Below are 14,465 nucleotides of genomic sequence, written 5' to 3' on the forward strand. Positions count from 1 at the left end.
GAAGAATCAACTGTTTCAGAGCCTCATCTATGGCTTCTTTTAATCCCAGGATCTGATGTGATGTGTATCTTCTATTTTCTGAACTTGCTGCCTTTCACAAGATAATGTAGACTCTGATGAGGTAGTATAAAAGTGGACTTTTTAAAAAGGATGTGAACTTGGTACTTATTATACAAAAATCTAATAGCCTCAAGATATCTTGGTATTGCAGTTTTTCAGAATTCTAGACACCGCATCTAGTAGACATCAAGTTGTGAAAGCTGCTGTGAGTCATTCTGGAGCTCCAGTAAGGCAACAGGAGGATGAGATCATACTGCTGACTTCCCATGACTTTACATGAACCACCAAAACCAGTTACTCATATTTGCAGCTGAATGGTCACAGAGTTTCAGTTGAATCCACTCTGAATAGATTAGTGGTTAGTAGATTAGACTATTTAAATAATTAATAGATTAGATTAGTGGTTAAGGCACCAGCTAGAAAAATGGGAGTCTGTGAGTTCTAGCCCTGCCTTAGCCATGAAAGCCATCTGCGTGACCTTGGGCCAGACACTTTCCCTCAGCCCAATCCACTTCACAGGATTGTTGTTGTGGGGCAGTGGTGGGTTTCAAAATTTTTTACTACCAGTTCTGTGGGTGTGGCTTGGTAGGTGTGGCATGATTTGGTGGGCATGGCATGATGGGTGTGGCAGGGGAAGGATACTGTAAAATCTCCATTCCCACCCCATTCCAGGGGAAGGTTTCTGCAAAATCCCCATTTCCTCCTGATCAGCTGGGACTCAGTAGGCAGAGAATAGATGGGGACGGGGCCAGTCAGAAGTGGTATTTACCGATTCTCCAAACTACTCAAAATTTCCACTACCGGTTCCCCAGAACTGGTGAGAACCTGCTGAAACCCATCTCTGTTGTGGGGGAAAAAAGGAAGAGGAAGATGCATTGGATATGTTCGCTGCCTTAAATTATTCATAAAAACAATAAAAGCAGAATTGTAATAAATAAAATGCCTTTTGAAAGATATTACATTTAGGTGTTTAGGTGTTGTTGTCAGTTGTGTCTTATGCAGGTAATGTATGTGAGGATGATTTTGGAACGAGACTGTCTTCCAACACCACTTGAGCGGCTGAACAGTGAAGGAAAAGCTACTTACTTCTCACAAACTTGGGAATAGCAATAACAATAGCATTTAGACTTATATACAGTGCTTTACAGCCCTCTCTAAGCGGTTTACAGAGTCAGCATATTGCCCCCCAAAATCTGGGCCCTCAGCCTTCATTGACTCCAAGGAAGTGTATCCCTAATATTGTAATCTGAGAGACAGCATCTGCGGAATATTAGTAATAACATTGACCCTGAGCTGTTTACCTCAGTGCTTGTAAAAATCTCTTCCAAGGAGCAAATTGCCCTAGAACAGAGTTTCTCAACCTTAGCAACTTAAAGATGTATGAACTTCAGCTCCCAAAATTCTCCCGCTAGCATGTGAGTTCAATCCTATCTTCTGCACTCACGGCACTGAAAAAAAGAACAAATAATCTTGCTTTCTCAAGAAACAAACAAACAAAGAAAGAAAAATAAAATAAAATCCTTACAATTTTTCCATCCATATCCTTTCTTCCTCTTGTCTACATTGGGGAGGGGGGCGAGAGGGAGGAAGGAGAGAATGAGAGTAATTTCTATCAATTGAAAATTCACCCTTGTCATTGAAAGTCATGCTAGGCAACTGGAGTTGAGAAGTTGAGGAGACAAGAGACAAGAATGAGGCAATTCCCCTGTAATTAGGGAACCTGACCTCCTTCAAGTTTAAAACAGTTTACTTTTCCAGATAACTCATATGTTCTGCAGTAGAGAGATGCCTCAGATTTGAACACTGAGGTCAGTGGTGGGATTCAGCCAGTTCGCACCACTTCAGGAGAACCGGTTGTTAACTTTCTGACCAGTTTGGCAAACTTGCTGTGATGTCCCGTTGCCTGGAGGCCGTGCGGATCTGGATGGGGAGAAACAAGCTCAGACTCAACCCCTCCAAGACCGAGTGGCTGTGGCTTCCGGCGTCCCGGTATAGTCAGCTGGTACCATCACTGACAATAGGGGATGAGATCTTGCTCCCCACAGAGAGGGCCCGCAACTTGGGTGTCCTCCTGGATTCACGGTTATCTTTAGAAGATCATTTGACGGCCGTGGCCAGGGGTGCCTTTTATCAGGTTCGCCTGATCTGGCAGTTGCGTCCCTTTCTGGATCGGGACGCCTTGTGCACGGTCACTCATGCCCTAGTTACCTCCCGTATGGACTACTGTAATGCTCTCTACATGGGGCTCCCCTTGAAAAGCACCCGGAGGCTCCAACTGGTCCAGAACGTAGCCGCACAGATGATTATGGGCGCAGCTCGTTACGCCCATGTAACACCTCTCCTACGCGAGCTGCACTGGCTCCCGGTGGTCTTCCGGGTGCGATTCAAGGTATTAGTTATCACCTTTAAAGCGCTCCATGGCTTAGGACCTGGGTACCTACGAGACCGTCTTTTGCCACCAATAACCTCCCACCGACCAGTTCGTTCTCACAGGGAGGGACTACTCAGGGTACCGTCAGTCAAATTATGTCGACTGGCGACTCCCAGGGGGAGGGCCTTCTCTGTGGGGGCTCCAACCCTTTGGAATAAACTACCCCCAGAGATACGGAATATCCCTGATCTCCGTGCTTTCTGCCATGCCCTCAAGACCCTGATGTTCCAACAGGCAGGGCTAAACATACAAACATGTGAATGATTTTTTAAATGTTATCTAATTTTGGGTTTTATTTAATTGACCAAACTAAGTAATAATTTTAATTAGCAATTTTATGATGTTTGTGTGTCTATATTTTTCTTGACTGTACACCGCCTTGAGTCCTATGGGAGAAAGGCGGTAAATAAATAAATAAATAAATAAATAAATAAATAAATAAATAAATAAATAAAAAATCATTAGGGCAGAGAACCGGTTGTTAAATTACTTGAATCCCACCACTGACTGAGGTCATCATGGCAATGGTGAGTTCAAACATTGGTTTTGAACTGGGACTGAGTTCTTATGTGGAAGTATCCAAAAATCGCAACCATATGCACTTTTCGAGCAAGACTTCCTGGAATTTACTTTATTCCAAAGTTCATAGATTAATAGACATCACTGCTTTGGAGAAATGTGAACTGGGAGCCTGAAAGCTCACATCTGTTCTTGGGAAGTCTTGAATTCATAATGTGGCTTTAATAGTAAAGCCTCTTTGATCTTCAGGCCCTCTTTCCACAATATACAAATAATATTGCTATACATTCAAGTGCTTTTCTCTGGATTTCTGAACTAAAGAAAGCTCCTTGGACTTGCTAAACACTATATGTGTACATACTATAGCAACTAATTCCATACCCTTTTTAAATGCCAGGTTAGCAAAAGTAAAACATGGGTGATACCAGTTCAGTGATATCACTCTTAATTATGGTGAATGTCAGCACAGGGGGAAAAATAGGGAAATAACTTTAGCATAAACTGCCGAAGATAATTTTACAGAAATCCATCTATAAGCCTTAGTTCCATCTATGGAACATTTTCTCTGTTGTCCTTTGTCCTTTTTAAAGATTCTTTAATTGAAAAAGAATACATTACATTGGGTACCTGTCATGCTACAAACGAAAGAATGAGCATCCTTCACCATTTGCATTTCCAAGAATCTCCCTGTCATTCTTAAACGTGCTTAAACAATATAGATCAGTAGTGGGTTTCATTTACCTTCATTACTGGTTTGGAACTGTGAGTGTGCGCGTGCACTTACTTCGCTCGCACACGGTGCTTCTGTACATGCGCAGGAACTTCTGTGCATGCGCAGAGTGTCCTTGATGACATCTGGGCGGGTGGGCAGATCCTCTGAACCGGGGCAAACCGGTAGAAACTCACCACCGATATAGATGTGTGTTTGTGTTACAATCCGGTATTTTCTTTAGAAATGTGACTGTAAATGTGAATTGGAGACCATCCTTTCCAGTGTGTCTTCACCAAAACTCTTTTGTGACTAAGTAAGCCTCTCTAGTAGATACTGGGAAAGAATGCTCTCAACACGTCCTTAATGTTCCCAGTGTATCATCCAATTCCAAAAGGTTGGGAAGAAATAAAATAATCTGTACCAGGATCAAATAGATGAGGGGGGGGAGGGAGGGGGGAGGGGAGAGAGGGAGATGTGTGTGTATGTGTGTGTGTGTGTTAGAGAAAGAGAGAATGAGAATGAGAAAGAGAGAGAGAGAGAGAGACCTATTTGATCTAGTCCCTTAAAATGGCTAAGGGAAAGCAAGATTAAGTCTGTGGCTTTCTAAATTGGATCAGAAATCAATTCTGCAGCCCAGAGCATATAAGGGATTGACTGTTTCTCTACTTTATAGTTCCTTCCCTCTCCCCAATTATTTGTACAGGTTGTACCTTGACTTATGACCCCAACTGAGCCCCAAATTTCTATTGCTAATCAAGACAGCTGTTAAGTGAGTTTTGCCCCGTTTTACGACTTTTCTTGCCACAATTGTTATGTAACAATTGCAGTTGTTAAGTTAGCTGTTAAATGAATCTGGCTTCCCCATTGACTTTGTGTGTCAGAAGGTCGCAAAAGGTGTTCGCAGGACCCCCGGACACTGCAATCTTCATAAATACATGCCTGTTGCCAAGGGTCCCAATCTGGATCACGTGACTATGGGGATGCTATAACAGTCATAAGTGTGAAAAATGGTCATAAATCATTTTTCCCATGCCATTGTAACTTTGAACAGTGACTAAACAAATGATTGTAAGTCAAGGACTATCTGTATGTGGCTGGTACCAGGAGAGTTGAGGTTTTTTGCTTTCGGAATAACCCCTCCATTGTGAAACTGTTTTGACCTGCAATTGCCAAGTTTCAGAGCCAAAGAAATGCTGTTGTTCTTATTTGCCATTTCTGCTGATAGAAGGTTTTGTCTTACTAGGTCAGAGATGCCCTGCAAGAGCTCCATCAGTTGGTTCAGATGTGGTCATCAGCCACAAAGATGACAGCACATTTTTCTGTTTAAAGAAATGCGGTCAGCTCTGTTAAGATCCGCTGAAGGGAGAATGAGGAAGCTGCCTGTCAAAACTGTTCAAAAGTGTTCTATCTTTGATGCTTTAAAGATGCAAACATCCTATACAGAAGTCTTCCTTCAGGAAGATGGCCTCTGAAGGACCATCTAATGAGGATCATTTTTAGTAAGAAATATATATCATAGAGGGGTGGCACGGTGGCTTTGCAGTTAAGACACTGGGCTTGTGGTTGGAAAGCCGGCAGACCAGGTTCAAGATCCAAGAGCTACTCGAAGGGGTGAACTCCCATCCTTGCCCCCCCTCCCCAGCTCCTGCCAACCTAGCAGTTCGAAAGCATGCAAATGCGTGTAGATTAATAAATACCACTTCGGTGGGAAGGTAACAGCACTCTGTGACATCATGCAGGCCACATGACCGTGAAAATGTCTTCCGACAGTGTTGGCTCAATGGGGCCTTGAAACATAATTAAGCACCGCCCCCTATAGTTAGCAATGATTAGCGGAGTAAAATCCGCAGGGACTCCTTTACGTTTTGTTTATATATATTGTAGAATCCCTAATAAACTCTATAGGTTAGTATAGTTACATATTATGAAAAATTAGGGCTACCTGGACTAAAAATCTTGGGATTTGTGCCACTCGGGACAGTACAACAAAGTAGTTACAGTGGATACCTCAGGGCATTTCCAGAAACCTGACTTTCCTTCTTCCAGTCTTGTTTTCACTATTTTCAGATTTTGATATTGGAATGCCTTAAGGGCAGAAATGTTTAGATGTTTGGAAATCCTACAGAGAACTGCCAGCCAACCAGTGTCCTCTTGCCAGTCACTGCCATGTCCCACGTCCCCCGAGCTGAGCATTAATTTCATCTAGCCACAAAAATAAAAGATAATAAAACTGCCAACTTTTCCTATTGTTTCTGTCCTTGCCATGGTGGCAAAGCTCTATTGCCTTTCAGTGGCAGTTTTGGATGGCAGAGTGAGCTAAGAATCCTTTAACAAGAGCACAAAACAACCCTTTCAGTGTAAGACAATGTTTTATTTTATTCGCTGTCTTGAACCGTTTCCCCATGCAAAGATACAACACTGCTGGCATACAGATATGTAAAAATTGTTCACAACTGCGATGACATCATACAATCAATGAGGACTCATTTTAGGATAATGTCTTATTGTCCAGGCTCTCTTCTTCCTACCTCCATTCTTTATTATTTTCCTTTACAATTACAGAAGCATCTTTGAAGACCTTCTGAAGAAATAAATCTACATCCTAAATGAAATTAATTTAAGATCAGAGGTCTTCAAACTTGGCAGCTTTAAGACTTGTGGACTTCAACTCCCAGAATTCTCCAGCCAGCATAGAGAATTCTGGGAGTTGAAGTCCACAAGTCTTAAAAGCTGCAAAGTTTGAAGACCTCTGGTTTAGATAGTTTTCAGATTTCCCAAGTAAACGGTTCAGAAATGCAAAGGTGCTCTATAATCTCTCCCTCAGGCTATTTCTGAATTCAGGTCTAGTGCTCTTTTGAATGAATGCTAAACCTGTGTTCAGTAATAGCCTGACTATCGCAGCTATGGAGGATCGCTTGATGAAGGAGGAGAAAAAGCCCCAAATTCTTCTCACAATCCTTCTTCCATGCTGGGACCTGGACCTTTGTTTATGCAGGAGCTTTATAGACATGGGAATAGCGCTGCTAGAAGGAGAACCCACTCTTTTCATTTTTAAACTACCGGTCTGAGGGATTTGCTAAAACTGTGTTTAAGCAATCAATTTAGCACTTTTTCTGAAGGACCTGTCAGATATTAGGGATGCTTTAATAGGGATATTAGGGATCATAGAGGGGTGGCACGGTGGCTCTGCAGTTAAGACACTGCGCTTGTTGGCTGGAAAGCCGGCAGACCAGGTTCAAGATCTGAGAGCCACTCAAAGAGGTGAACTCCCATCCTTGCCCCCCACCCCCAGCTCCTGCCAAACTAACAGTTCAAAAGCATGCAAATGCGAGTAGATTAATAAGTACCACTTCGGTGGGAAGGTAACAGCACTCTGTGACATCATGCCGGCCACATGACCATGAAAATGTCTTCGGACAGCGTTGGCTCAATGGCCTTGAAACATAATTAAGCACCCTATAGCTAGCAATGACTAGCGGAGTAAAATCCGCAGGGACTCCTTTACCTTTTGTTTATTTATATTGTTTATATATATATTATAGAATCCCTAATAAACTCTATAGGTTAGTATAGTTAGATATTAGATATAGACTATATCTATAGTACTATAGATATTAGATATCTATAGTACTATAGATATATAGATATATAGATATAGTTAGATATTAGTTATATATTAGGTGAAGAGATATGTTTGGGGATACCACATGTTTGGTCTCTCCTGCAGCCCAAGACAAAATGACTATGGAGCAGCAACTGGAGGAGGCCACTTCACTGAAGACAGAATGGGAAGCAGCTCGGGGGGGAGGGGGGAATGAAAAAAGGGGCTGTAGTTTGGAAACCGCTGTTGGTTTTGTGAGAAATGGCAAGCAACCCGTTTCCCTTTGCAAGCATGTCATCTGCTAAACTCTGATTAAAACATGAAGAACAGTTGTAAGAACTGGGTATGTTCAGTCTAGAGAAAAGAAGGACTAGGGGTGACATGAGAGCAGTATGCCAGTGTTATGAGAGGCTGCCACAAAGAAGAGGGGGACAGCTTCTTTTCCAAAACACCAGAAGGCAAGACAAGAAACAGTGGATGGAAACTAATCAAGGAAGTGATTGGATTTAATTCACCTGGAATTTGATTTAATTCACCTGGAATTAAGGTGAAACTTGCTAACAGTGAGAACAACAGCCAGTGAAAGGGCTTGCCTTTAGAAGTTGTGGGTGCTTTAGAAGTTCAGCAGGTTCTGACAGGTTCTGGAGAACCGGTAGTGGAAATTTTGAATAGTTCGGAGAACCAGCAAATGCCACCTCTGGCTGGCCCCAAAATGGGATGGGAAAGGAGATTTTGTAATATCCTTCCCCCAGGAGTGGGGAGGGAATGGGGATTTTGCAGTATCCTTCCCCTGGAGTGGGGTGGGAATGGAGATTTTGCAGTATCCTTCCCCTGTCACACCCACCAAGCCACGTCCACTGAACTGGTAGTAAAAAAAAATTGGATTTCACCACTGGGTGGGTGCTTCATCACTGGGTGTGTTTAAGAAGAGATTGGACAGCCATCTATCTGAAACGGTATAGGGTTTCCTGCTTGAGCAGAGGGTTGGACTAAAAGGCCTCCAAGGTCCCTCCCATCTCTATTCTGATTGATTAAGGAGCTTTTAGATTGCTTGGTAAACTCATAGCTATAGTGGCTGGTTTACATAGGGTGGCACTAACTACTCTAGCTACCAACCAGTTACTCTTTGGAAACAGAGGCTAAGATTCTCTTTGGCCATCAGTATAGATGGCATGATCCTCTCAGATCATTCGCTCTCCTCCTCTCTACTTGGCAGTGCTTGGCCCTTCTCAGAGTTTCTCACTGCTGCTGAGGCCCTGTTGAAGTAACGTTGACATAAGAGTAGATAATCGCTGTGACACCAGCCTTTGAGGTCGCCAGAGGACAAAGCTGCCATTTGTTGGGTTTCACACATTGCCCGTCTTTATTCCTCAGCTCAGTGGTGGCCTGTAAAACCCACAAATAATTGCACAGCCGGAGCATGAACAACAAGCAAATGAAAGCAATTTTTGTTTTCTTGTGTTAGTAAACTGATAATGTGGATGGCAATTCGTTGGCTTAGAGACCAAAAATGATCTAAATTAGCTTATATAAACAGTGCAGCTTTGGTGGCTCTGAAACAAAAGAAAACATGGGAAGTTTCTGGGTGAGTGCTAATAAATCAGGCAGGAGGCATAAATTTCAACATGTAGTAGAGTTACAACTCCTGGTACGTGGAATATAATTAGATGATATATATTATTTTTATTACAATAGAAAATCATTTCTATAATGCAAAATGATAGATGATAGACAGATAGACAGATAGACAGACAGAAAGGTAGACATAACTCAGAGGGAGAGAAAGAAACAAACAAATATGTTTTTTCACATATATTTGTTTTTCTCTGTGTGTGTGTGCGTGTGTGTGCATTATAATTATCTCTCACTGGTGGCGCAGCGGTTAGAATGCAGTATTGCAGGCACACTCTGCCCACAATCTGGAATTACTTCATCTGTATTATATAAGACAGCGAAATATTGTAGGAAAGTACAAAATGTTATCTATTTGGGGTCAAAAGAGTCATATATCAGAAAGATCCACTTCAGCTATACTGAAAGAACGATTTAACAATATATGTCCTTCCCCTGAATTAATATTTCTTCTCCCATTGACTGATTTAATATTGTCTAACACAACGTTTCTCGATCTTGGCGACTTTAAGATACATGGACTTCAACACCCAGAGTTCTCTAACCATATGGCTGGCTGGGGAATTCTGGGGGTTGAAATCTACATATCTTAAAGTTGCCAGGATTGAGAAAAACTAGTCTAACACAGGACTCTTCTTGAGATCTTATCAAATCCAAACTGTGTTTAGGAAGCAATATCTGGGATAATAGTATTCATTCATTCATTCATTTTATTTTTTAATGCATTTTTCCAACTGACTCTGGAAAAAAACAAACATAATAATACAATTTTAAAATTATCCTACTTTTGTTTGAGAAAAATACACAATGTAGTTCTAAGAAAAGTAACTCAGATAATATACAATTGGCAAGCAAAGGAACTTTCTCAAGAGATTTTGGAGCTCCTTGATTGTTAATAGAGTTGCATGTATTAATGTGCTCAAGGTTGACTCAGCTTTCCAGCCTTCTGAGGTTGGTAAAATGGTGACATTGTAAACCAGTCAGAAAATGCTGTAAAGCACTATGGAGCAGTATATAAGTCTAAGTGCAATTGCTACTGCTATTGATATCTATCCATCCATCCATTCATCCATCTATATTTTTCATGTTATTTTAGCTATCTTCAACTTGGATTCTAAAGGTCATGTATCAACTATTTCCAATTCCCAACAAGCCCTATAGTGACTACTCGATAGACAAAATAATGCAAGTAAAGGGGGCAAGAGGATGGCACAAGATTTACCGACAAATAGGGATGGATGTTTTATTTGGCTCATTTTTTTCAAAATTGTACTCAAATTATCAAATATTTTCCTAAGTGGAACAAGATGTTGATAGACTGGATGGATGGATGGATGGAGCAATAAAAATTAACAGATTCATCAGTCCAGACTGAGAACTCTGAAACCTGACTTTGATGTACGTTTAGGCCAAGTTTGTGTTGTGAACTGGAGCTGTCATTTCTTCTTTCAGGCAGGCAGTTCATATTTAATTTCTTTCAAAGATAGCAGGCAAGAAAATACAGACTTCTCTGTGTTAGAAATAAGTGCTGAAGCTGGATGGTGCAGATGGAGTCTAGTAAATGTCCATTCTGGATCTAATCATGATAAATAGGGATTTAAATATCTAACACTAGATTTATTTATTTATTTTTGTTTCTATGACATAGTAGGACTCAGAGCATCAGAATTTAGGACAATCTAATAAGTATAATATTTTTCTAGAAAGGTTCTCATGGATTTCACAATTTCAGATCGTTCTGGGTAAATCCATTGACTCCTGTTTGGTCAATGACTTTATACTGAGAAATGGACATTTTGATTGGTTGGCTGGCTTGCTGGTTGGCTGGACCTAAAGGGATTTCAATTTGTTTCCACATACAGTTCAAAGTGCTGGTAGCAATCTTTAAAACTGTTTAGACCTGGATCACTTTTGAAGGATCACATTGTACCATATCATTTACAGGTTGAAATCGTCCTTGAAGGCCTCTTTGTATTTTAATAGCCTCTGTGGTGCTATTTTCAAAAGCTGGCCCTTGCTTTGAAATTCAGAGTTATTTCAGAGTAACTAACACCTAACTTCCTCACTAGGTATCTTCCAGAAGTTGTGAGGAATATTATTGTTATAAAGGGCTTTTTGTTGTAGTTCTTGTTAAACTGCTGTTTCAATATTTTTTGATATTTTTATTCCTGCTGTGTTCCTCCGTTGCAGTTTTTTATTTTTTCCATCTTTTTTCCGAGTCTCCTAGAAGACTCAGTCAATGAAATCTTAAATGTTTAAATAGAATAATAAATGAATTCAATAAAAATCACATTGTAGCTGCATATAGATATATATACTGGTATATATATACTCAACATATAATATACTCACTGACTGTGAAGTTGACCCAATAATACTTTGATTCTTCATTTGGATCTTTGTAGACATCTAAACCAGAAAGAAAACTTATCATTTGTAGTAGCATAATGCTATATCTTAAGCATTATTATTGAATGCTGTACAGGTAGTTCTCGATTTACGACCATAATTGAGCCCAAAGTTTATGTTGCTAAGTGAGACAGTTGTTAAGTGAAGTTTGACCCATTTTATGGCCCTTCTTACCACAGTGAATCACTGCTGTTGTTAAGTTAGTAACACGGTTGTTAAATGAATCTGACTTCCCCTTGTTTGTCAGAAGGTCACAAAAGGTGATCACATGACTCTGGGACACTGCAACTGCCATAAATATGTCAGTTGCCAAGTGTCTGAATTTTGATCAGGTAACCATGGGGATATTGGAATGGTTGTTAGTGTGAAAAACAGTCATAAGTCACTTTTTTCGGCACCATTGTAACTTTGAACAGTCACTAAATGAATGGTTGTAAGTCAAGGACTAGTTCTACAAGGATATCTATGGGTACCCAAAAATCAGTTGCCGGAGTTAATTACATAATTTTGCATTAAAACACATCTTATATTGGTTTTGTCTCCTAAGAATACCTACCAGTTCTCTTAAACAAATGTATCCTACCATTATTGAGTCTGTCATCTGCACCTCTATAACTGTCTGGTTTGGTTCTGCAGCCCAACAAGACAGACACAGACTTCAGAGGATAATTAGAACTGCAGAAAAAAACAACTGCTACCAAACTGCCTTCCACTGAGGACCTGTATATTGCACGAGTCAAAAAGAGGGCTGTGAAAATATTTACAGACCCCTCACATCCTGGACATAAACTGTTTCAACTTCTACCCTCAAAACGACGCTATAGAGCACTGCACACCAGAACAACTAGACACAAGGACATTTTTTTCCCGAACGCCATCACTTGGCTAAACAAATAATTCCCTCAACACTGTCAAACTAGTTATTAAGTCTGCATTACTATTAATCTTCTCATCGTTCCTATCACCCATCTCCTCCCACTTATGATTGTAACCTTGTTGCTGGTATCCTTACGATTTATATTGACTGTTTCCTAATATGATTTGATTGCTTATTTGTTCCCTATGATTATCATTATGTGTTGTATCTTATGATTCTTGACGAATGTATCTCTTCTTTTATGTACACTGAGAGCATATGCACCAAGACAAATTCCTTGTGTGTCCAATCACACATGGCCAATAAAGAATTCTATTCTATTCTATTCTATTCTATTCTATTCTATTCTATTCTATTCCATTCCATTCCATTCCATTCCATTCCATTCCATTCCATTCCATTCCATTCCATTCCATAAAGCTACTAGAAAGATCAACTAACTGATCAAATCTCAGGTTTATTTGTTTGTTTATTAATTTTTAATACATTTTCATGGCTGTAATATTTGACAATACAAAATGCAGACATCCTCTAGCACTTTCACTGCCTAGCCTTTATATCTCACATGAATAACTGCATTAGAAAAAAGAGGCATATAATCAAAGTGTGAGTCTAATGTCACACTTGGGATTATCCTGATAGCAATCTATTAGTCTGGAAGCTCTTATCGTAGAAAGCTTGGCTATCGATGGCTATTAGTGATGATGGCTATGTGTTATCACCTCTTTCAGATGTTCTTTCCTTTCAGTTTTGCGGTAATGCAAGTCATTCAGTGCTGTTGCCTTTGGGTCTCCTTTCAAAGTTGTTGCTACTGCCCTTTGTTCTCATCTCTCAAGAGTCAAGCAGACTTCTCTGTCACTGTGCGTGAGGGAACATATGCGTCATTTGTAGATGATTGCATAGCTGTTGCATTCAGAATATTTGTGAATTTTCTGGCTGGGGCACAGAGCAGGAAGTCAGATCAACCAATCAGCATGCAGGATGTGCATCTCCACTCAATGCACAGGCGGAATTTGGGAGGTGTTTCCATCAACCTATACTTACACATCAACCCCTTTGCAACTTAGGTATGCAGTGATGGCTACCGGCAGTTGTGGGCAACTCTATATCCGTCTTTTTGTCTTCCCATGAATATCCAGTTAGCCACAGCTGGAGTGGAGTGGTAATTTAGATAGGCCTGAAGGCTGATTCAGCCTGGCTCCTGCGCTCTTATTGTATCTGAGCATTAACAGAAATGAAGACCTTATTTAGGCTATTAACATCACATGACTCCAACAGAGCCAGACAGCAATCACCTGGCATTTGCTCATTCTAATCCATTTGAACCTGTCTTTCAGGGAACAGAGACCCTGATTTCTTTATTTTCATTTATATCAGGGGTGTCAAACTCACGACCCACGGGCCGAATGAATCATACGCTGGCCACACCCATCCCTGGTTTAGCGAAGGGGGGGAAGTTGCAATATGTCACATGACAACAACGTGATGCCATGAGTTTGACACCCCTGATTTATATCAAGTATGTAAACTGAAGAGATGTCACTTGATATATAAATGCAAAACATTTCTTCTTGACATTTGTATTTGGTAGACAACATTTGTTCCAGGAGCTCAAGCATTATACAAGTTAGATCTAAATAAGCCTCGGTGCCAAATGACAGGTTTAAGAAATTCAGAATGAATTTAATTATAATAAGGTTGTCCCTTGGCAAGGCTGACCCATATCATATTAAGAATTGTGATCCTGTTTGCTTGAACATATTCATTTTCAAAATACTCAACATTTTTAAAAAGTACATCCTGTCTTTTACAATAATTTTTCCCTCTCGGCTCATAAAACTCTTGGCTGTTTACAATAAGATTAAAAATAAAGAAATCAATCAACAAGGCCAAAGTCAGTGATATGTGGCAACCCACCCATCCTGTATCTCCTGAGTTTTCTCTTTCTACTTCTCTTTTAACAGTACTGCTGTTTGTTACTACATATAAAAGCAGGCGCATTACTGTTTTCTTTAATAAATGAAATATTAGGATTGTACAAAATGTTTCAGCTTGCAACATTCTAAGTCTGAAATGGTTGCTTTGAGTGTTTTAAGCTCCAAAGAAACATCAGTCAGGATAAAGCAGCTTTTCATATTCCTAAGAAGCTAATTTATCAGGAGAAGCAAAAGCCAGTTCTGTCTTAACTGCATTAAGTCTTAACTGCGTAAAGCAGGGATGGCGA

The 14,465-nt window shown here is 40.3% G+C and overlaps 1 long non-coding RNA gene across 1 annotated transcript in view; it reads right to left on the reverse strand.

Moving 5' to 3' along the window:
• Window positions 1-9,282: 9,282 nt before the first annotated feature.
• LOC148115177 (uncharacterized) overlaps window positions 9,283-14,465 on the reverse strand; it is a 36,218-nt gene continuing 31,035 nt past the window's right edge. Inside the window, exons 2-3 of the long non-coding RNA XR_015732295.1 lie at window positions 11,308-11,364; window positions 9,283-10,531 (exon numbers count right to left, since the gene is read on the reverse strand). This is a non-coding gene — a long non-coding RNA (uncharacterized LOC148115177). The remainder of the gene's footprint in view (window positions 10,532-11,307; window positions 11,365-14,465) is intronic.

This window comes from Pantherophis guttatus, chromosome 2 (genome assembly GCF_059756535.1).
Source record: "Pantherophis guttatus breed Tessera chromosome 2, ASM5975653v1, whole genome shotgun sequence".
NCBI lineage: Eukaryota > Metazoa > Chordata > Lepidosauria > Squamata > Colubridae > Pantherophis > Pantherophis guttatus.